Here is a 24,157-nt window from a genome sequence, read left to right as displayed (position 1 = left end):
CTTTGCAAGACAAGGGAGTAATTTCAGAACATCCAAAATTGTGATGCTCATCATTTATTTGCTTAATATAGCTTGCTTGTATTGTTGTTTACCACTTTTGGGCAACTGCAGTCCATACTTGCCACGCTATCGTACCATATCTACTGCAAACTAATGGTGGCTCAAGGGTTAGACAACTTAGGCGGTTGATTAGGCCCCTGAGTAGAAGAGGGCCTACTTATTGTATATTCATTATACAATATGTGTATACATCAAAGAAATTATAGCCAAAATAATTCTTCAAAATAAAAAGAGTAACAAAAAATCTCACTAAATAAATAAAAATGGTTAAATCTTAAACTATCAAACAAGAATACCACTTCATGAGTTTTCTTAGACTATCAGTCAAATCATAAGGAGAGAAAACAACCCCTCTTACTAGAGAACATTTACATTACACCTCTTGCATTCTCTAGTCAAGATAACAAAAAATAATAATTATAAATAAAAGGCTTTTTTATCAAAATTATTTTGATTGTAAAGGTTAGGGAAATTTTTATGAATTATAAATAAAAATTATAAAAAAATATTACAAAGGGCCCCAATTAGATTTAGCCATTGAACGCACAACAGGTTGGGCATTGATCGAATGTGCAAAATCAATGTATAACATGATACAAGAAAAGTATTTGCAACTTAGATTTCAGTTTATCCATTTCCTGTTACAGATCAGTAGGTTATGGGAAAACAATGGGGCAAAAACATTGCAAGTAGAATGTGAAGTTTTTTGTTCATCATGTCACATTCTTTTTGTTTTCCCAGTAAAGCTCAAAGTGAAGTAAGAAAAAAAATTGCACATTATGCAGACTAACTGATGTACAAAATGTTTTCCTTCCCAATAATTCAAGAACATAGCATTTTAACCAAATTAGTTAGTTATAAACTGGCTCTAAATTTGTCAAAAATATAAGTCGGCTTTGTTCCTTCTTCAAACTTAATTTACTATTCATTGACACATCTTTTGGAGAAGAAACTTTGAATCGTACACTAATTTGATGTTCACTTGTTTTACTTGAATCATGAGAAAACTCGCATACTCTCACAAAATATCTATCTTCTTCCCCTTCACAACAGAACTTGAGAATGTTTAAATTAAAACTATGGGAAATCTAATCTTGCTCATTCATGTGGTTTTTGTATGTACTATGGAAATGATGATGGAAGAACTTGAAGAAATAGAAAGGGAAAATATTATTGAGAGTGTCGAAATTTTATCGACACTACCTAAAACACCATTAATCTTGGTATCATGGAGTGTGATCTGCACAAATAAAAATCTTAGATTATAATTCACTACATAAGAAAAGGAATACAAAAACTTTAAACAATCAGCTGTAATTTTCTTGTTTGAGTCTACTTTCTTTACCTTGGTCCTGATAAAGCTGATGTAAATAATGGAGTAGCAACACCATTGCCATCCACTTGGTGACCAGCAACTGTAATGCTCTTGGTACCACAGGAGTTGTGAAGCTATAATCCAAATTGTTTTCAACTTCAACTAAACCCTCCAAGACCTTAACCACCACTGACATAGAAGGCCTCCTAAAAAAATCACTTTATAGACACCACGCAGCAACGCTAATCATTTCCACGACTTTTGCTCTATTTGTCTGCATGTCATCATTTATTTATCAACAATATCCAAAAGTCATTCCTCTTCTACTTTCCTCTTAAACAGACCTAGTAAATGTATATCTTCTTCAGGCTGAGATCGATCCAAATTTTTTCGCCCACACAACATTTCTAAGACCAAGACACCAAAGCTATAGACATCTACTTTCTTAGTGATAATTGAGCTCAACCATTCGGGAGCCAAATAGCCTGGTGTTCCCCTCATCATTGTTACAACTTGGTTTTGGTCCTTATCAATTAGTTTTGACAATCCAAAATCAGAAATTTTCGCATTGAAACATTCATCTAAGAAAATGTTTTGGGGTTTGATATCCAAGTGAAATATTTTCTGTCTGCATTCCTCATGGAGATAGGTTAGCCCCTTGGCTATATCCATGATGATCTTTTTTCTAGATTGCCACCCAAGTGTGAGGTCTTGGTGCCTTTGGAAGATCCATGTATCCAAGGATCCATTGGACATGTACTCATAAACTAGAAAACGATATAATTTTTCAGCACAAAATCGAATTAATCTCACCAAATTGACATGGTGAGTGCTACCTATTGTCTCAACTTCAGCTAAGGACTTCTTAACCTGACCAAAGCCATTGAGACGCTTCACTGCTATGTTGGTGCCATCACTTAGTGTCCCTTGAAACACTGACCCAAATCCTCCTTCGCCAAGCTTATTATCGAAATTGGTTGTCATGACTTTCAATTCTTCGTAAGAGAATCTGGTAGGCATCCCTGGTAGTTGATCAATATAGAACTTATCAAGGTCCTCGGATTCCTTTATTTCTAAAAAGGAAAAAGCAAAAGGCAACCACAAAAAATACACCAAATAAAGCACCGAGACTGGATCCAAGTATGATTATGACTTGCTTTGATTTCCTACGAGATTTCTGTACTTTCAGAAACATAGTAACGTCATCACCCCCTCTCTCATTATTTATAAGAGAAAAGACTTCAGATAATAATAAGCAACCTTGCCTTGAATCGTTAAAGCCCAACCTATTTAAAAACAAAGCTGCTTTGCATGAGCAGTTTTTCAAGCAACTTGTCTTGCAATCGTTTAATGCTAATTTTTCATCCAAGTAAAAGTTCGTGGATGTGTATGCGTACGGGTTAATGTAAAAGTAACTAGTATTGTTAAGCTCCAAGAGGGTGTGATATTGAGAATGGTCACAAGAAATGGGTGTAGCAAGGGAACATCCAAGGTTGGGTTGCCTATAACTTATTTGCCTGAAAGTGCTTGTTTCACTATTGGCATCGTCAGGACAGGCACACTGCCCATTTGAAGAACAGATGCCGTAATTGCCACACGACATGGGATACCCACACTCGCTGCCCGAAACACCATGGGATGTCAGCAGATCCGCCACCTCATTCCATTCCTGTCCTGCCAACTCATAAGCCTTCAAATGCCCATTAGGATCCAACCTTATGAACTGAGCTGACGATGATAATGTAACGGGGATTTTCTGCCCAATAAAGCTTTCGTTCTCGAATTTGACATAGTTCACATTCGAATAGATTTCAAAATAGACCAAGGGTGGATTGGATCCTGCATAACCGGACAGACTGTGATGCTGAAGCGTTAGCGAAAACAAACCTGGAGTCCAGTTCGATGCGTTTGTGCTGGAGATGAGCTTCTGGCCAGGAAACAAAGCCTGACCAACAAGTAAGGAGTCAGTTGGGTGATCAAATGACTGCCAAACTGTTTCACTGTTTGGGTCAAAGAGGACTAGGTTTCCCAATTCGGTGAATTTCATGCCGAAGACGGACTTTGATGATATGTTGGTAGACCAAACGAAAGTGCCATCCGAGTCATGCAATATCAAATCTCCATCTCCAGTGAGTTGCAAGGTGGCGATAATTTGAACAGGACGCTCTCGATTAGCAGACCAAACCAGTTGCGGGGCTCTTATAAAGGAAAAGTTGTTGATAGATGGGTGGTATATACTATCGAAGATTACAACACCAAAGAGGCATGATGACTGAGTTTGTTGAGTTGAAGGGCAATAGAAGCCACAGATCAAATGTGAGCCAATATTGGATGATGCTTCGAGGACAGGTGAAAAATCGGTGTAAATTGAGGGGTTGTTGCTCCAATTAGTAAGATAAGTTAGCCATTGGAGGTGCAATTAAGGCATTGTTGAAGAAGGGTACAAAGGCTATGAAAAAGATGATAACAGCACCAAGATGATAACAAATAGTGCAAGATAGATCCATTGGTGGTGGTGTTCTATCCATTAGAGCTCTGTTTCTTCTTCTGGATCATAAGTTTTGGCTTTCTTTTGCAAAAGCAATTTAAAATCAGAGAAGGCATAGAAGAAGACAGGTGCATTTGAAATGTTCCACTCTGTAAATGCTTAAAAAAATTAGGAGAAAAGACCGTATACATTTTATAATTAAAATAAAAAAATAACATAATTATATATTTTTTAAATTATAATTATATAAAAAAAATTGCAATCAAACACAAATAAAATATAATTAAAAATTTTAAAATCATAATTAAAGTAATATTATAATTAAAAAATAAAATTAATCATAATTAAAAATAATAATATAAATAAGAATACATATAATAACTTTTCCTGTCAATTCAAATAATATAAGTAAGAATACATATAATAACACTAGTGTATGCCCGTGCCTAAAGGCACGGCGTAAATAATGGTAAATCATACCCAAACAGTGACTTAGGCTGTAAGTCACTTAGGCTGCCACAAAACCAATGAAGGTTGCGGACCATCTATACCCATCTCTGATTTATTGCTTTTAAATAAGTAACTGGTTATTACTTGTAAATCATACACCAACCTCCTCCAATACAAACTCAAATCCAAATCATACCCAAACACATACTTAATCAACAAAAATAAAAAATCACGCAAACCAATATTTCAATGAAATGGGTTTTGAAACCCATTTCAAAACCATCAAAAACAAATTTTACCCTAAAGGACTACAAAAATCCAACTCAATGCCAACCTTAAGTCTCACAACAATACAATGTAAAATATCATAAACCCACAAAAGGAACACCATCATCCTGTTTACTGTCTTTGGGTCCATAAAAAATTTACACACTCATTTGTTCAAGATCATTATCATCAACAACAAATCATATTTGTTCTTCGACAACAACACAATTACCAAATCTTATATGTTCATCATCATCATAAAAAAAATTTTAGCTACAAAAAATTTACTTTGCACAGATCAAGTCTTATACATGTATCTTATCTGCATCATCATCATTCTACATCATCGTAATTCATCAATATAGCGATCCCGGGTTTACCCTTGTTGTACAGTGATCCGGACATGTGTCCGTGGATGTTGGTAGTTGGTTATTATCGTGTTTACATTCCTTTTTCTTCATATTTGAGTTATAGGATGTGTTGGGCAGGTTTGTTACAGGTTGGTTGTGTTCGGGAGCCAACTGTTGCTGCCCAGAATTTTGGACCTTCGCTCGAGCGAGGAGTTGGTCGCTCGAGCGAGAGTGGGTTCGTGTCTGGTGGGTTGAGCCAGAGTGGCTCGCTCGAGCGAGCGGTTGCACCTGGTTCTGGACCTGAGAGCTGTCTTTCTTGGCTCGAGCGAGCTTCCTTCGCTCGAGCGGTCTGGGTTTTTCTTCGCTCGATCGAGAACTTCTTGGCTCGAGCGAGAGTTTTCTGTGTCTGGTCGCTCGAGCGACAAATCCTTCGCTCGAGCGAGAGTGTTTTATATCAGCGGACAGCAGCGTCTTAAACCTCACTTTTTCACTTCCTTTCTTTGATTAAACCCTAAAACCGAGCCTCTCTCTCTCTAAACTTACATTCTCTCTAAGATTTGATCTCCCTAGGGTGTGAATCTAGCCTAGGGCCTTTGTTAAAAAGATAGAGGGTGTTGAGAGCTTTGATTTAATCTGAAAAAGTTTGGATTTGGAGCAAGTTGATCTTCGAGTCTTCATCTCCTTTTTGGCTTAAACTTCGAGGTAGGGATATCCTACTCCTCTCTATGGATTTTGTCTTTAAATTTTGGTATTTTGAGATGTTGGGCATGGTTTGGTAATTTTGTGAAAGTTTGGGGCTTTTGTGTAATTTTACAAAAGTTGGGGTTTTATTCATAATAGACCTAGATGCATGTTTGGCATAGAGAAATGGAATTAATGTTGAATCATTGATGAAAATGGAACCTAAGGGTTGAAATGTTAATTATGGGAATTGACCTAATTACATTGTTTAATTAATTGGGATAATTAATTGAGAAGAATGAAGAAATGAAATGTTGATTGAATATCCATTGTGCATTTATTTTCTGTTTAGAAATAACTGCTTTGGGCTATCGGTGGACGATAGTCGTGATTGTTGTAGACAATGCATGATGATTAGGCAAACTGAAACTAATCAATGAAGTGTGTCATGGAACTTGACGGTTGATAGAATACATTAACTGTATGTATTGGGTGTTTGTATATAGAACCAATGTGTTTATATACGTTATGTGTAGATGAGGAGATAGGGGATGTACTCCGCGGTTTAGAGGAAGATAGGGGATGTACCTCTAAACCGGTTAGTGATGGGAGAAGATAGGGGATGAACTCCGTAGATACAGCTCATATGCTTGTCTAGAAGTGAAGATAGAGCTTATATGCTTATCTTTGTGATATGTGGATATAGCTCATATGCTTATCTGTGGATATTGTGGTTATACATATCTGTTGTAAAATGTGGATATAGCTTATTTGCTTATCTGAGAATGTGGATATTGTTGTTATACATATCTGTTGAGAATGAGGTTAGTGCTTATATGCCTATCCATTGAAAAAGGGAAAATGAAAGGAAACTTGGACTCATAAGTAGTATGACATAAATTTATGATTTATGTGATTGTATCAGTGTTAGCCATCTATCAATTGCTAATATTTTAGTCATTGTTCATGGTTGGTTTAGTGTATTTCTACTGGGCTGTGACTCACCCTATATGGGAATATCATTTTCAGGTGCAGGAAGCATGCCACCTCCAAGGATATAGCTTGGGAAGCTAGAGGCGGACATGTTTTGTCGTTTTACTTTTGATGTATTACATGTAACTTCAAGCCAAGGGCTTTATGTGTAAACGAGTTAGTACTCTTTTGTTGTAACCAAGTGTTAACTTGGAAAGCTGTAAGCCCGTAGGGCGTTTTGTTATGACGTTAACATGTAATACTTATGTAATGGAATACTAATGAATAAAAGGATGTGGTTAGTTTATATGTAAATGCATGTCTTATTTGATGGGTTTAATGTTATTATTTTGAGGGCGTTACAACTTGGTATCAGAGCGTACCGGGTTCGAACACTTTGGGTATGTGGGAAGTGATTAGGATCACAATGGGTTTGTCTCGCTTGATAGAGACTTAGATGTAGTATCATATGTTATGTGCCTAAATGCTAACATGCTTATGTGACTATGTGGGTATAGGATTTAATTTCTAGGATGTTGATTGGATCCTTGAGTTTCTGGGAGTCTTGTTGGAAAAGCACTTGATCAATGCTGTTTCTAACCGGAACTCTAGTAACGCCTCGGGACTATCATTATCCGGAAATGAAATTCGTAAGTGCTTATGTGTTTATGTGCTTATGTGGAGTGGATTACAGTTGTCTATGCATTAGGACGTGAGTGTTTAGTTTCGGCACATTTATGAATGTGCTAACGTTCTGTGTTGCCTTTATTAGGATGTCAGGACGAGGAAGAGGAGCTAGGCGTGGTAGACCTGCGAGGCAGGAAGTACCGTTACCGGGTGAGATTCCGGCAGTGCAAGAGGGAGTCGGGCAAGCCAATGTGGCCGAGCCAGTAGGTCAGCAGGCTATGGGTGCCTTGGCCAGAGAGATAGCAGGAGCTTTGGGTATTCTTAGAGCTGGGAATCAGGCAGCTGAGGCAGGGCCTTCTTTCTTGAAGAGGGAGTTTTTCCGGTCTAATCCGGATGAGTTTATCGGGGATCCGAAGGAGCCACTGAAAGCTGATGAGTGGTTAGAACAAATGAGTAAGACGTTCGAGATGCTTGGCATTGAGGACGGAGCACTGAAAGTGACCTTGGCATCCTTCCAGCTGAAAGGAGATGCGGGTCAATGGTGGAAGTACGAGAAGGCTCGTGTGGGCGGTACTTGGGAGGCGTTTTTGAATGCTTTTCAGGAGAGGTTTTTGTCTGCAGCAGCTAGGGAGAAGCTGAGGGATCAGTTTAGCCGGCTTAAACAGCAGGGCTTGTCAGTGGCCGAGTTTGAGGCTACTTTTACCAGTCTGTCCAGGTTTGCACCGGAACTGGTGGCGTCTGACGAACGCCGTTGCTATGAGTTTGAGCGGAAATTGAGGCGGGGCCTCAAGTTGAGAGTTGGTGGGTCTTACATCCGAGAGTATAGACACCTAGTTGATGCTGCTGCTCATATGGAGATTATGATGCAAGAGGAGGAGGAAGAACAGAGGGGCTCCAAGAGGAGCCAGGATAGTCAGAGTGATGGCAGGAGACAGAAGGGTTATAACCCTCAGGAGTCTCAGGGTGCAGTTTCGAGGTCGACCTTTCCAGTGCCGAGTGTAGGCTCGGGAAGGGGCAGTCAGGGGGAATTCACTTGTTACAAGTGTGGCCAGCTGGGTCACAAGGTTTCAGTTTGCCCGCAGAAGGGTGGGGGTCAGAAAGCTGCTTCTTCTTCAGCTAGACCGCAGAGTCAGAGTTTGGGCAGGGGGCAGCCTTTGACTTGTTATCAGTGTGGACAGCCTAGGCACCTGAAGAGGTTTTGCCCACAGTTGAGTGCCACTTCGGGAGCGTCTGGTTCTAGGCAGACGCAGGGTTTTCAGCCAGCTCAGTCTGTGCAGGCCTCGAGGGCCAATCCGGGAGCTTCGTCATCCCAGTCTGTGCAGCAGTCTTTGCAGCAGTCTTTTGCTCCGAGAGGTGAGCAGGTAGACCAGGGGCCTACGGGGCGCGTGTATGCTGTTACCGCGCAGGATTTAGTACCAGCTCCTTCAGTAGTGAGAGGTACTTTTTTGTTTTGCAACTCGGTTGCTAGTGTGTTGATAGACACGGGTGCATCTCATTCTTTTGTATCTGCTGCATTTGCATCTGTTTTGGAATTGGAGTTAGCACAGTTAGCATCTCCTATTTGTGTGGTATCGCCTTTGGGTGGTGAGTTGATCCTGAAACAGGGTGTTAGAGGATGTGATATAGAGGTCGCCGACTATAGGCTTCCTTTTCCGTTTGTTGTCATGCCCATGAAGGGTTTTGATGTTATTTTGGGTATGGACTGGCTATCGTCATACCGGGCTGTTATTGATTGCTACCGCCAGAGGGTCACGTTATGTACCTTGAGCGGGGAGTGGTTCCATTTCTTGGGAGACCGGGTTGGTAGTGTTTTGCCACCGGGATATGATTCGCGAGGGCGAAGTGAGCTTAGTAGTCTACTTGCTAACTTTGAGAGTAGTGAGTGTGTTGAGACTCAGATTGTGTTGCCGAGGGTGGTTTGTGAGTATTCGGATGTTTTTCCCGAAGATCTTGTTAGTTTGCCACCTCACCGGGAGATAGAGTTCTCTATTGATTTAGTGCCTGGTACGGTGCCGATTTCTATGGCAACTTACCGTTTCGCTCCAGCAGAGTTGGTTGAGTTGAAAGTTCAGCTCCAGGAATTGCTCGATAAGGGCTTTGTTCGCCCTAGTGTTTCACCGTGGGGAGCGCCGGCCCTCTTTGTTAAAAAGAAAGATGGTGCCTTGAGATTGTGTATAGACTACCGGAAGTTGAATCGGGCTACGGTTAAGAATAAGTACCCTATGCCCCGTATAGATGATTTGTTTGACCAGTTGAAGGGTTCCCGTTGTTTTTCTAAGATAGACTTGAGATCGGGTTACCATCAGTTGAGGGTCAGGGAGGAAGATATTCCTAAGACGGCATTCCGTACGCGGTATGGCCATTATGAGTTTCTGGTGATGCCATTTGGGCTTACCAATGCACCGGCAGTCTTTATGGACTTGATGAACCGGATTTTCCGGGAGTTCTTAGACCGATTTGTGGTCGTCTTTGTGGACGATATCCTTATCTATTCGTCTTCTGAGGAGGAGCACGAGGCACACTTGAGGGTGGTGCTTGAGTTACTTAGAGCCCATAGGCTGTATGCCAAGTTTGGGAAGTGTGAGTTCTGGCTGAGGGAAGTCAAATTCTTAGGCCACGTGGTATCCGGGAAAGGGGTGTCTGTTGATACATCCAAGGTTGAGGCAGTGCAAGATTGGGCACAGCCTAAGAGTGTGTTTGAGATCCGCAGTTTTCTGGGATTAGCTGGGTATTACCGTCGGTTTGTGAAAGATTTCTCCAGGTTAGCGTCACCGTTGACTAGACTGACTCGGAAGGGAGTCAAGTTTGTGTGGAGTGAGACTTGTGAAAAGTCGTTCCAAGAGCTGAAAGTTAGATTGACCACCGCTCCGGTGTTGATTATTCCGGAGAGAGGGTTGGGTTATGCGGTTTATTGTGATGCCTCACGAGAGGGTTTGGGTTGTGTGTTGATGCAGGAAGGGAAAGTGGTAGCTTATGGCTCACGTCAGTTGAAAATTCACGAGAAGAATTACCCCACACATGACCTAGAGTTAGCAGCTGTGATCTTTGCCTTGAAAATCTGGAGGCACTACCTTTATGGTGAAAAGTTCGAGATGTTCTCGGACCACAAGAGTTTAAAGTATCTGTTTACACAGAAAGACTTGAATTTGAGGCAGAGGAGGTGGATGGAGTTCATCGAGGATTATGATTTTGAGTTGCACTATCATCCGGGAAAGGCCAATGTTGTGGCCGATGCCCTTAGTAGGAAATCCATTAGTGATGTAGCTTGTATAGCCATCCGGGAATGGGAGATGTTGGGAGCACTTGGCGAGTTTGATTTGCTACTGGGCGAATCTGTTGAGGCTGCGGCCTTGTTTTCTGTTGTTGCGCAACCTACACTTGTGATTAGAGTGTTAGAGGCACAGAGAGGTGACCTTGAGGTAGAATCCCTCCGAGAGAAGATCTCCAGTGGGAAAGTTGAGAAGGGTTTGACGGTGTATCCCGACCTGAGTGTGAGATACCGAGACCGTTTGTTTGTACCGGAGTCTTGCCGAGAGGAAGTACTCCGAGAGTTTCATCATTCGCGCTTTGCAGTGCATCCGGGAGGTACTAAGATGTATCAGGATTTGGGTCGCCAGTTTTGGTGGCGGGGTATGAAGAAAGATGTGGCTGTTTTCGTATCGAAGTGCCTTACTTGCCAGCAAGTGAAGGCCGAGCATCAGAGGCCAGCGGGTTTGTTGCAACCCTTGCCTATTGCCGAGTGGAAGTGGGAGCATGTTACTATGGACTTCGTTGTAGGTCTTCCGAGGACTCAGCGGGGTAGTGATGCTATTTGGGTGGTTGTAGACCGGTTGACTAAGTCGGCGCACTTTATTCCTATGCGCGTGAGAGATTCGGTAGATCATCTTGCCGACTTGTATATTCGGGACGTAGTGAGATTGCACGGGGTCCCAGCGACGATCGTCTCAGATAGAGATCCTCGTTTTACTGCTAGGTTGTGGCAGAGTTTGCAGAGTGCCCTGGGCACTAAGTTGACCTTTAGTACGGCTTATCATCCTCAGACTGACGGGCAGTCCGAGCGTACTATTCAGATCCTCGAGGATATGCTTCGGGGTTGTGTCCTGGATTTCAGTGGGACGTGGGAGAGGCACTTGCCATTGGTAGAGTTTGCCTACAACAACAGTTTTCAGTCTAGCATCGGTATGGCACCGTTTGAGGCCTTGTATGGCCGACCGTGTAGGTCTCCAGTGTGTTGGGCCAAGGTGGGTGACGCACCTTTGTTGGGTCCGGAGTTGGTTAGGGAGACGACGGAGAAAGTTGAGCTTATCCGTAGGAGGCTTGTTACAGCCCAGAGTCGACAAAAGAGTTATGCCGACCGTAGGAGGAGGCCTTTGGCGTTTGAGGTAGGTGATCATGTCTTTCTGAAGATATCACCTAGACGAGGTTTGATGAGGTTTGGGAAGAGTGGGAAGTTATCCCCTCGGTTTATTGGTCCTTTTGAGATCCTTGAGAGGATTGGTGAGGTTGCTTATCGGTTAGCCTTACCGCCGCAGTTGTCCGGAGTGCATGACGTGTTTCATGTGAGTATGCTTCGGAAGTATGAGCCAGATCCATCACATGTGCTGGATTGGACCGATTTAGAGGTAGATGAGGATGCCTCGTATGAGGAGAGACCGGTTCGGGTCCTGGATAGGCGGGATCAGGTCCTGCGTGGCAAGACCATTCCTTTGGTGAAAGTCTTGTGGAAACATCACGGAGTGGAGGAAGCCACTTGGGAACGTGAGTTGGAAGTCCGAGAAAAATATCCGGACTTGTTTATTGATATGTGATCTTGTATTTAAATTTTACATTTTGTTGAACTTAAGAGCTTTTATATATGTCTTAAGTTGTGAAACATTGAAAATGTTTTGATTATTGGAAGTATGTTTTGGAACTTGCCTCATATGGAAGTTGAATGTAACATTATATGTGTTGAATATATTGTGACATTGGAAAGTTAGTGCATAGTGTTGATGCATGCTGGAAATACATATGTTGTTTACATATTTTGATATGTCTCTTGTTAAGGGGATGGGATGACCGGTAATGGGTCGAATTGTTGAATGTTCAAGTGTAACATTGTTTAAAATGGAGGAAAACTTGTTTTTGAAAACTTGTGCTTAATTTCGGGGGCGAAATTCTTTAAGGGGGGGAGGTTATAGCGATCCCGGGTTTACCCTTGTTGTACAGTGATCCGGACATGTGTCCGTGGATGTTGGTAGTTGGTTATTATCGTGTTTACATTCCTTTTTCTTCATATTTGAGTTATAGGATGTGTTGGGCAGGTTTGTTACAGGTTGGTTGTGTTCGGGAGCCAACTGTTGCTGCCCAGAATTTTGGACCTTCGCTCGAGCGAGGAGTTGGTCGCTCGAGCGAGAGTGGGTTCGTGTCTGGTGGGTCGAGCCAGAGTGGCTCGCTCGAGCGAGCGGTTGCACCTGGTTCTGGACCTGAGAGCTGTCTTTCTTGGCTCGAGCGAGCTTCCATCGCTCGAGCGGTCTGGGTTTTTCTTCGCTCGATCGAGAACTTCTTAGCTCGAGCGAGAGTTTTCTGTGTCTGGTCGCTCGAGCGACAAATCCTTCGCTCGAGCGAGAGTGTTTTATATCAGCGGACAGCAGCGTCTTAAACCTCACTTTTTCACTTCCTTTCTTTGATTAAACCCTAAAACCGAGCCTCTCTCTCTCTAAACTTACATTCTCTCTAAGATTTGATCTCCCTAGGGTGTGAATCTAGCCTAGGGCCTTTGTTAAAAAGATAGAGGGTGTTGAGAGCTTCGATTTAATCTGAAAAAGTTTGGATTTGGAGCAAGTTGATCTTCGAGTCTTCATCTCCTTTTTGGCTTAAACTTCGAGGTAGGGATATCCTACTCCTCTCTATGGATTTTGTCTTTAAATTTTGGTATTTTGAGATGTTGGGCATGGTTTGGTAATTTTGTGAAAGTTTGGGGCTTTTGTGTAATTTTACAAAAGTTGGGGTTTTATTCATAATAGACCTAGATGCATGTTTGGCATAGAGAAATGGAATTAATGTTGAATCATTGATGAAAATGGAACCTAAGGGTTGAAATGTTAATTATGGGAATTGACCTAATTACATTGTTTAATTAATTGGGATAATTAATTGAGAAGAATGAAGAAATGAAATGTTGATTGAATATCCATTGTGCATTTATTTTCTGTTTAGAAATAACTGCTTTGGGCTATCGGTGGACGATAGTCGTGATTGTTGTAGACAATGCATGATGATTAGGCAAACTGAAACTAATCAATGAAGTGTGTCATGGAACTTGACGGTTGATAGAATACATTAACTGTATGTATTGGGTGTTTGTATATAGAACCAATGTGTTTATATACGTTATGTGTAGATGAGGAGATAGGGGATGTACTCCGCGGTTTAGAGGAAGATAGGGGATGTACCTCTAAACCGGTTAGTGATGGGAGAAGATAGGGGATGAACTCCGTAGATACAGCTCATATGCTTGTCTAGAAGTGAAGATAGAGCTTATATGCTTATCTTTGTGATATGTGGATATAGCTCATATGCTTATCTGTGGATATTGTGGTTATACATATCTGTTGTAAAATGTGGATATAGCTTATTTGCTTATCTGAGAATGTGGATATTGTTGTTATACATATCTGTTGAGAATGAGGTTAGTGCTTATATGCCTATCCATTGAAAAAGGGAAAATGAAAGGAAACTTGGACTCATAAGTAGTATGACATAAATTTATGATTTATGTGATTGTATCAGTGTTAGCCATCTATCAATTGCTAATATTTTAGTCATTGTTCATGGTTGGTTTAGTGTATTTCTACTGGGCTGTGGCTCACCCTATATGGGAATATCATTTTCAGGTGCAGGAAGCATGCCACCTCCAAGGATATAGCTTGGGAAGCTAGAGGCGGACATGTTTTGTCGTTTTACTTTTGATGTATTACATGTAACTTCAAGCCAAGGGCTTTATGTGTAAACGAGTTAGTACTCTTTTGTTGTAACCAAGTGTTAACATGGAAAGCTGTAAGCCCGTAGGGCGTTTTGTTATGACGTTAACATGTAATACTTATGTAATGGAATACTAATGAATAAAAGGATGTGGTTAGTTTATATGTAAATGCATGTCTTATTTGATGGGTTTAATGTTATTATTTTGAGGGCGTTACAATCAACAACAGCAACAATATGTACTCACAACACCCAGATCATCACAACACCAACAACAATTAAAGATCAATCAGCAAGAAAAACACAGATCCAATCCAAAAATCAACAACAACAATGAGCACTCATAACACCCAGAAGTACTGAAACCGCATCAAATATCTGTAACATTAAAGAAAAAAGAATTAACTGATATTTCATTTATATTTCACTCACGTTTTATTTTTACTTTCCAAATTCGTGCAAAAAAGACTAAACTAAGAAATTTTAAAGAGTTTTTTTAAAGCAAGATTTGGACTTTTGGCAATGAGATTGGTTGGGCTGCTAGGACATGAGAACACATATTAAACAAAAGTCAACATTGTTAATGTCTAGTGCATAACTTGTGCCTAAAGGCACTCCCATATAACTTTCTTTTTTTTTTTGGGGGGGGGGGGAGGGGGGGCGATCGAACCCATATAACCACTTAAATAGTGGATTTTGTTCCTTGTACCCAAAAAAAAAAAAAAAAACTATCACTCATACGATTTGTGGAGCTTTAGACTTGGAAGTCATACATATACGTCAATTTAATGTTATATTTCCTGTCAAATCAAGGGAAAGTGCACTTGATACATACATATATATATATATATATATATATATCTATATAATAAGGGAGAAGAGTTTTTGAAAATGTATAAAATGTATGTGAGATATATTTTGATCCAACGGTTTAAATTGTCCCATCTAAATTTCAATGGTCAGGATATCTTCATTTCCTACCCAAATGCCCTTTGAGCATCAACGGCATCAAAATCTAATGGTAAGAAAATCTCTCTCTCTCTCTCCTCTCCATCACAGGTACTCATCTCCTCTCTCTCTCTCTGATTTCAATTTTTGAAAACTCTCTCTCTCTCTACCTGCATCGGAGCCCATCCCGTACGACGACCACCGACCATCGCGACGCCGACGACCACCGACCACCTCTCCTCTGTGTGTCATCCTCTCTCGACGACATCACCGACCACCTCCTCTCCTCTCACCCTCCTCTTTCGTCTCTCTCCCCTTGCAAGGTAAACTAGAACTTCCAACTTGAATTCATGATATTTTTTGCTTGAATCTGAATTTTTTGTGGGTTTGGTTGTAAAGTTGCATTTCATAATATTTTTTTGCTTGAATCTGAATTTTTTGTGGGTTTGTAAAGTTGAATCTGGATATTTTTGACATGTGGGTGTTTGAATAGATTTTGATTTTGAAATGAGTTGAATAGATAAACGTTGGATATGTAAACCCAAAATCTGTTTCATAGATTTTGAAACATCTGTTTCATAGATTTTGAAACATTCTTAACTGTTGAATAGATTTTGAATCTGTTTCATAGATATGTAAACCCAAAATCTATGAACCCAAAATCTATGTAAACCCAAAATCTAATTTAACCGTTGGATACACTCTCTATATAAACCCAGATTTTGAATATATAAACCCAGTTTATACACTCTGTTTTCATAGATTTTGAAATAGATTTTGAATCTGGATTTTTCATTTTTAAAAAATTTTGGGTTTGAAATGGGTTTCACTTGATAGATGTTTGAAATGGGTTTCAAATGGGTTTCACTTGATAGATATATATAAAAAATCTGGATATTCCAGTGTATAAAATTGATATTCTCCATGTTCTCATAGTCCAATGTATAAAGTTGTGGGTCTGAAATAGATGTAAAGTCCAGTGTATAAAATTGATGAAGGGTTGAAGATGTTCTTAGTAAAATGTTTAAGACCCTAAAATGTGGTAAAAAATGATTGAAATCTATCACATTCTTAACCTAACTCCCTGAAAGAAGTTCATGAAATGTACCTTGGTTTTGATGATCTCAATGTGCAATATGAGATGATAGTATGGTCTAATTTGATGCTAACTTTAGCTTATTTTGGGAACCGATTTTTTTTAAAAAAAATTTATTATGAAAAAATAATAAAAAATATATATATAATATGATTTAAATCTATATAATAAGGGAGGAAGGTTTTTGAAAATGTATAAAATGTGTGTGAGATACATTTTAATTTAATGGCTGAGATTAATCCCAAGTTTATATCAATGGTTCAGATCAACAGATCTCCCGCCCAAACAACTCTTGCCCTCTCTCCCACGTCTAGCTAAACACATCTGCTCTACACATTCTCTCTCATCCTTCTCCTCATCCCAAAAGCTGCCTTACCTCTCCCTCTATACCTGGCTTACTACCTCCTCCATCGTTAGCGCGATCAGATCCGATCCTCCACCCCTCTCCACGTCATCACTCTCTCCAAACTCGCTGCCATCACCTCCCTCATTGCTTCCTTCATCTACCTCCTCGGTTTTTTCGGCATTGGTTTCGTCCAATCCTTCATCACCCGTGCTTCTCACGACCGCTTCATCCTCAAAGAAGATCGCTGCCTCCCCCTCCTGTGCCCAAACTAATGGATCTGCCGCATGTGAATCGTCAAATTGGTGTGATTTGGGTTTGATATTTTTTCCCCTTCTCTCTCTGTTCTTCTCTGTTCTTCTCCTTCATTTCATTAATACATACATTCATGAATACATTGATATATTTTTAGTTTCATCATCTGGGTTTAAAATTGGGTTCATTGGGGCTTACAATCTGTGTAATTTTGTTTCCTGTTTTTTTTATTGGGACTGCTAATCAGTTTTTAAAAAAAAAAACCGATCTTCTTTTCTTTCTCTCTCTCTTGGTGTGTATTTATAAATTCAAAAATGAAGGATTTCTAAATAGTCCTAATGGAGTGTGGGTTCCATTGTAATAGAGATGTTTGTGGTTTTTTTTTTTTTTTTTTTTTTTTTTTTTACTTTCATGTCATTAGAGCTCATTAATTTAGAGAATGTATCGTTATTCTTATAAATTTATGTGTGTTTTTAACTGCACAACCCACTACTTTTTATGAAATTCTGACTAATTTTATTGCACTTAAGTTGTTTTGTTTTAATTGGTTGTTTTTTTCATTTCTTTCCTTTTGCCTAAACAAAAAATAAAAAATAATTTTTTTAGGAATTGCTTGGTCTTATGAACTAGGTCAGTTATGGTTAGCAAATTTAGGGTTTGTGCTTCTCTGTGTTGTTTTCTTGAATTATTGATTGATCTAAGTTTGATATTTTTTAGCTAATGAGATCACCTGATGTATTTTTAAACAATCTCAAATGAGTGGTATCTGATGCTAGATTTAGTAGATGCCTTGACACTACCAAGTAAAATTAGTTTAGGGAGGAGATTAGGTATTCATACACATTGCTAACTGAGATATTAGTATAGTTTTTTTTTTTTTTTTTTTTTGAAGTTTTAAAAAGAAGGTGAAATGGGGATGTGAAATGGAGTAATGGCAACATAAGAGAGTTCAAATCAAAATGAATGCATCAGTCATGGGGACTCTGTAAATTTCACTTTAATTTGGGACAAGACAAGAAGGTTGGACAACAAGGTTTGCTTATGTGTTAGTAAATATATATCATCATACTAGCTAGAAGCACTATTATTCTGATCACGGGTGGAACTACTTGGCACGGGATTCTCTATCCCTACATCCCTTTTTGTGTCGAGAGATTCTCACACACACATACCACGACTGACAATGCATTGGCACAAAGGGACATAGGGATTTGGGTATAGAGTATCCCTGGACGAAGTACTTCAAATATAGAGTATCCGTTAATTCATTGGGGCTTACAATCTGTGTCATTTCATGAATACATTGATATTTTTTTATTTCCTGTTTTTATTAGAATTTTGTGTCCAATACTGTTTTTATTATAATTTGGGGTTTGCAAACGCGTGTGTATTATGAAAACTCAACATGATATGTATACGCGTGTGTATTATGATTTATATGTATAATGGTATAGTAATTTGTCTTAATTTTATAGCCTTTAGTTTGAGTCTATATTTTGAGACAATTTAGAGATTTATTGCTTAGATGAGCTACTGGAATATGTGCTTGAGTTTATGTATAAGCTGGGTTTCTACTCATTAGTTTATCACCGCATTGTGCTTATGAAAATTTTCAATTATGTTTGTGTCTCATTAGCACATGTCTAATGTATATGAAGTTTTATAGGACTACAGTTTTTTGAATATTTGTCACACAATTTTGATTTTTAAAAATGCCTTTAGAATTGCTAACTGAATGAATAAACATGTCACATTTAGTTAATAACTGCTAATCAGTTTTCAAAACCAACTCATGTTTCTCATTCAGCAAACAACGCAAAAAATTAGACATAGAATTGCAAACGCAGATGAGGATAAAAACAGTATTGGACATAGAATTGCAAACGCAAACAACCCACCATTCCTTCAAACTCGCATTGACCAATACTCTCTCTTTGATCTCTCTCTCTAGCTTTCTGTCTCTTTTTGGCGTTTTTCATTTTTTTTGACCTCAATTACTATCTCTTCGCATCTAATTTTAAATCTCTGTGACCTTTCTTGTGTTTGATTCTTCTCATTTTTAGGGTTTTGGGATGAAATTGATTCTAATGAACAAAAACAAGAAGTAGAAGAAGAAAAGAAAAAATAGCTTTAGTTAAATAATAATGCTACAGGATTGTTATTGTTTAAATAATTGTTTTTATATTAACAATTTACTTATTTTTTAAATGCAACAGTTGATTTTTGAAATTGTGCTTCAAAATCGGGTGTTTTGAAAACCCAATTTCAAAATAAGTTAATTGAAATTGTCTTTTGAAATACTTATTTGTGTTGAATATCTAAATTGGCTGTGGTCATAAAAAATATCTAAACAGGTATGGTTCGATCACCGTAATGTCTGGGTCTCATTTGTTTCAAATTGGGATAGTTCATGTGTGCGATGACGATAATTAGATACTAATTTGGAAATCATGATGTTTTCGCAGTGACAATTGCCCTTTTTCATTATTTTTGACCTCGATTACTATCTCTTTGCATCTAATTTTGGGTTTTGGGATGAAATCAATTCTAATTGCTATGCATATTTTTGGGATGAAATCGATTCTAATTGCTATGAAATCGATTCTAATTGCTATGCTATGCAAAAAATAATTTCTACTATTTTTATTTACATAGATCCTGAGGTCCAAGGGGTCTTAACTGCTGCCCAGAAGCACTGGCCTCACATCCATATATTTGATTCGCTGGTTATGGCAGATTCGGCTGTCAAGATGGTAAAAGCTGGTTGCTAATATATCACAGTTCTAGGAGTTGATTTTATGTCAGAAAATGTGCGGGCAATCCTTGATCAGGCTGGCTTCTTAGAGGTAGTCTTTTCCTCTTCTTTTCGTGTATTCTTATTTCATCACTTTGTCAGTTACAAATCCAATTCTAAAACAGTTTTCAAGTTAACAGAGTAAAAAGTGCTACTTGGTCAACAAATATTTTAATTGAAGCATAGATTTCATATTTCAAGAACTAATAAATTAACATAATTAAAACATGAAAACCAACATTGATTCATATTTTGACTTCAAATTTTTAGCAACAAATGGGATAAATTATATTTTAACCCAACAATTATATTCACTTACATTTTGATTTCATCATTATTTGCACGGGCGTACACTAGATTGGAAGGGTTTTGAGCAAAGGTGTAATGTGTTTGCATAAACAAATTATTACATGTTATATAGAAAAACATATAAATCAATTATTAGTTGAGGTTTCTAGAGTGTTTTTGCTGTTTTCTTTTCTTTAAATGTTTTTTTTCTCTTTTAAACTTTTTTTGTCTAATTATTTATTCAATTCTTCTTTCTTTTTCTCTTTTTTCAACGAGGCAGTGGTGGTAGTGAATTCTATTGATGTCTCCAACAATGATCCTAGATCAGCAAGGCGATGCTGGAAACTATATTTATTTGCCTTTGTTAATTTTTTGGGGGTATATTTATCTGTTTGTTGATTTTTATATATATATATATATATATTTATTTGTTTGTTGTCCAGAGAATCATATGTTTCATTGTTTCAAAGTAAAGTATTCATATTTTTCTATTGTTTTGATTGTTTTATCAGCAAGATGAGTTCAGTTAATTGGTTTTGTTGGCGGTTGATTTTGATATTTTGGGTTATTTTATTAGTTGGTGCACTTTTTGTAGTACTTTAGTTAGTGTGCTTTGATTTTGTTCAGCTTCTATTTTCGTGGCATTGTTATGTCGTTGGTGAGAGAGATAAGGGAAAACGAGAGGAGTGTGGTATGGGAGGCAAGGAGAAGATATAGAGAGTGGTGGTTGTGCAATGGGGGAAGGGGAAAGTCAGAGAAAAAAATAGAACTGTGAGAGAGGTGGACGTGAAGGGGGAGCTAAATGGAAATACAAAAAAAGAAAGAAAAAAAAAATTTAGAGCATTGAGTTGGAAAAAAAAAATGAGTTTAGAAAATTCATTGTTTTGGAATGGATTCTTTTCAGCCGTTATCTTCAGTTATTTTGGAATGAATTCTTTTTTGTGTTGTTTTAAAATCTGTTTTGTTGTGTGGTCAGAAAATTCATAAAATTCTGTTTCGTTATCTTGAGTTATTCAGAAAATTCATTGTTTTGGAATGAATTCTTATATTTTTTCAGGTATGGTTTGGTTTTGTGCTTTTAAATCCTTAAAAGCCATTGAAGCCTCAATGGAACTTATGTCTATCAGACCCTTTCAGATCCAATATCCTTTCAGATCGAATGAAAAGCTCCATTCATCCTCCACGTGGAAGAGGAAAATAATAGCGTACTGCTTTTAATCCTTATAGAAGAACCATCCTAAAATTCCTAATGTGAGTTTTCCTTTTAAATTTTTTCTCCTTTTCATTATACAATATATGCACCTTTTAGGCCATCAACTACTCTTTCTATCTCTCCCTGTCTCTATTTTCTTTTATTTTAATTCCCTAGCTCTAAACTTCAGTTACAGCAGAAAATAATTGTCAAAGGCCAGTTAGAACTATTGGGTGCATTTGATATTGAAGATAAAGCCTCTGAAATTTGATGTGAGCCCAAATCAAGTGACAAGAAACAATATCAGAAGTGAAAAGAAAGAAGGTCAATAATTTCAAATACTTTTATTTGGCTATATTTTAGAGCAATAATTTCAATTTTATAGTTGTTTTTAATTGATGACTTTTACATCATCCCTACAATTACTCTCCTTGAAGTATGTTTTCATTCATGTAATTTATTCAACCACATTGGGGCATTATACATGGTTATCAAAATCGCGGTTTGGATCATAGTCCTACAATCCTAAATTGTCAAAACGATCCAAATCGTTGTAGGATCGGTGTTATAGTAGGATCGCAAGTAGGATCATATGTTGGATCATAAGTAGGATCACTAGATTTATGATTTTTCACCTTATTTTTATTATTCATCATTCTAATTTGTATTTTTACCTAGAAAGTAGAATCTTACGATTCTCAATCTGATCCTACAATCCGATCCATGAGACCCTCTCACCGATCCTATGTAGGATTTCAATTTTAACAACCTTGGCATTATATGGCCGCAATGATTTTTCTCGATAGCTGATTTTGGTAAGTTGGATTAAAAATGGATTTACTTAACCTAGGTTTGAATTTATGCTATTAAATTGGTGAGGTAATGTAACATTAAATTGACGTATATGTATGACTTCCAAGTCTAAAGCTCCACAAATCGTATGAGTGATAGTTTTTTTTTTTTTTTTTTTTTTTTTTTTGGTACAAGGAACAAAATCCACTATTTAAGTGGTTATATGGGTTCGATCGCCCCCCCCCCCCCCCAAAAAAAAGGGGTTATATGGGAGTGCCTTTACGCACAAGTTATGCATTAGACATTAACAATGTTGACTTTTGTTTAATATGGGTTCTCATGTCCTAGCAGCCCAACCAATCCCATTGCCAAAAGTCCAAATCTTGCTTTAAAAAAACTCTTTAAATTTTTTGAGTTTAGTCTGTTTTGCGTGAATTTGGAAAGTAAAAATAAAACGTGAGTGAAATATAAATGAAATATCAGTTAATTTTTTTTTCTTTAATGTTACAGATATTTGATGTGGTTTCAGTACATCTGGTTGTTTTTCTATTGAATTTGAGCAATGTTGATGCCCAAAAAGCGCGTGTTTTGGACTACTTTGAGTACTCTACTATGAGCTGCAGAGCTCACAGCGCCAGCTGAACAGATTTTGGAGGAGTTGGTGATGGAAGCACCTTCAATACAGAGGCATTCAAGGCAACAATAGCTCATCTGAGCCAGTTTGAATCGGACAGTGGATCACAACTCTTTGTACCTCCTGGAAGATGGTTGACTGGCAGCTTCAATCTCACCAGCCATTTAACACTTTACCTCCTGTAAACCGTGGTTAGTAATAGAAGAAAGGAGGGTATTTAAAGTGAGGGTGAGTGGGGGGACAATTAAATAGAGAGTAGGAATTCATATGTGGATAATCTTGCAACAAATCCGATATAAATAAAAAAGAGCAACAGCGCAAGGGCAAGTTTTTTGGGAATCCTATGCTTCAAGGTTATGTACATATTGTTATTATGGGTCATTTAGTTTTAGGTTATGTACATACTACTATTATGGATCATTTAATTTTAATCTAATACATTTGATTTGAATTCCATTCTCCACAATTAATTACAAGCACCAAGAACTGGTTTGCAATGTCTACTTGCCCTGTAGTATGGTTGTGGTGATAGTTTATGAAGAACAGTAGGTATTGGGTTTTGATTGTTGTGAAATAGGATGATGAGTGACTATAAGGTGGAGACGATCAATGATGGTATGCAAGAGTTCTATACCCATCTCTGATTTATTATTTTTATTTTTAATGTGGATTTTCGTAGACCTAAAGACAGTAAATCATCTATACCCATTTCTGATTTATTTTTTTATTTTTAATTTTATATTTTTTGAATAAGGTAGAATGATTTTTGAATTTGTCCCAAAATGTATCAGAGATACATTTCGTTTGAATGGTCGAGATGATTCCTAATCAATATCTAACGATTGAAGTATGTGCAGTGATTTTAGGATTCGATCTATGTTCTTCTTGCTGATTAATTTTTAATTGTTGTTTGTGCTGTGATGATCTGGGTGTTATGAGTGCTCATTGTTGTTGTTGTTGATTTTAGGATTGGATCTGCGTTTTTCTTGCTAATTGATCTTTAATTGTTGTTGGTGTTGTGATGATCTGGGTGGTGTGAGTACATATTGTTGCTGTTGTTGATGAATTATGATGATGCAGATAAGATAATGTATAAGACTTGATCTGTGCAAAGTAAATTTTTGTAACTAATATTTGTACAGGCTCTAATCTGTTTTATTGTTAATTTTTTGATTTTTTTTATGATGATGATGAACATATAAGATTTGGTGATTGTGTTATTGTCGAAGAACAAATATGATTTGTTGTTGATGATAATGATCTTGAACAAATGAGTGTGTAAATTTCTCATGGACCCAAAGACAGTAAACAGGATGATGGTGTTCCCTTTGTGGGTTTATGATATTTTACATTGTATTGTTGTGAGACTTAATTTTGGCATTGAGTTGGATTTTTGTAGTCCTTTAGGGTAAAATTTGTTTTTGATGGTTTTGAAATGGGTTTCAAAGCCCATTTCATTGAAATATTGGTTTGTGTGATTTTTTATTTTTGTTGATTAAGTATGTGTTTGGGTATGATTTGGATTTGAGTTTGTATTGGAGGAGGTCGGTGTATGATTTACAAACAATAACCAGTCACTTATTTATAAGCAATAAATCAGAGATGGGTATAGATGGTCCGCAACCTTCATTGGTTTTGCGGC

At 38.0% G+C, this 24,157-nt stretch overlaps 1 pseudogene; it reads right to left on the bottom strand.

The window, feature by feature from the left end:
- Window positions 1-1,286: 1,286 nt before the first annotated feature.
- LOC114269726 (G-type lectin S-receptor-like serine/threonine-protein kinase SD2-5) lies at window positions 1,287-22,679 on the bottom strand (annotated as a pseudogene).
- Between the last annotated feature and the right edge of the window lie 1,478 nt (window positions 22,680-24,157).

This window comes from Camellia sinensis, unplaced genomic scaffold (assembly GCF_055761805.1).
Source record: "Camellia sinensis isolate YWXY unplaced genomic scaffold, ASM5576180v1 Unanchor12, whole genome shotgun sequence".
Lineage (NCBI taxonomy): Eukaryota > Viridiplantae > Streptophyta > Magnoliopsida > Ericales > Theaceae > Camellia > Camellia sinensis.
The sequence above is the reverse complement of the archived record's forward strand: the minus strand, read 5'-3'. Positions and strand labels throughout refer to the sequence as shown.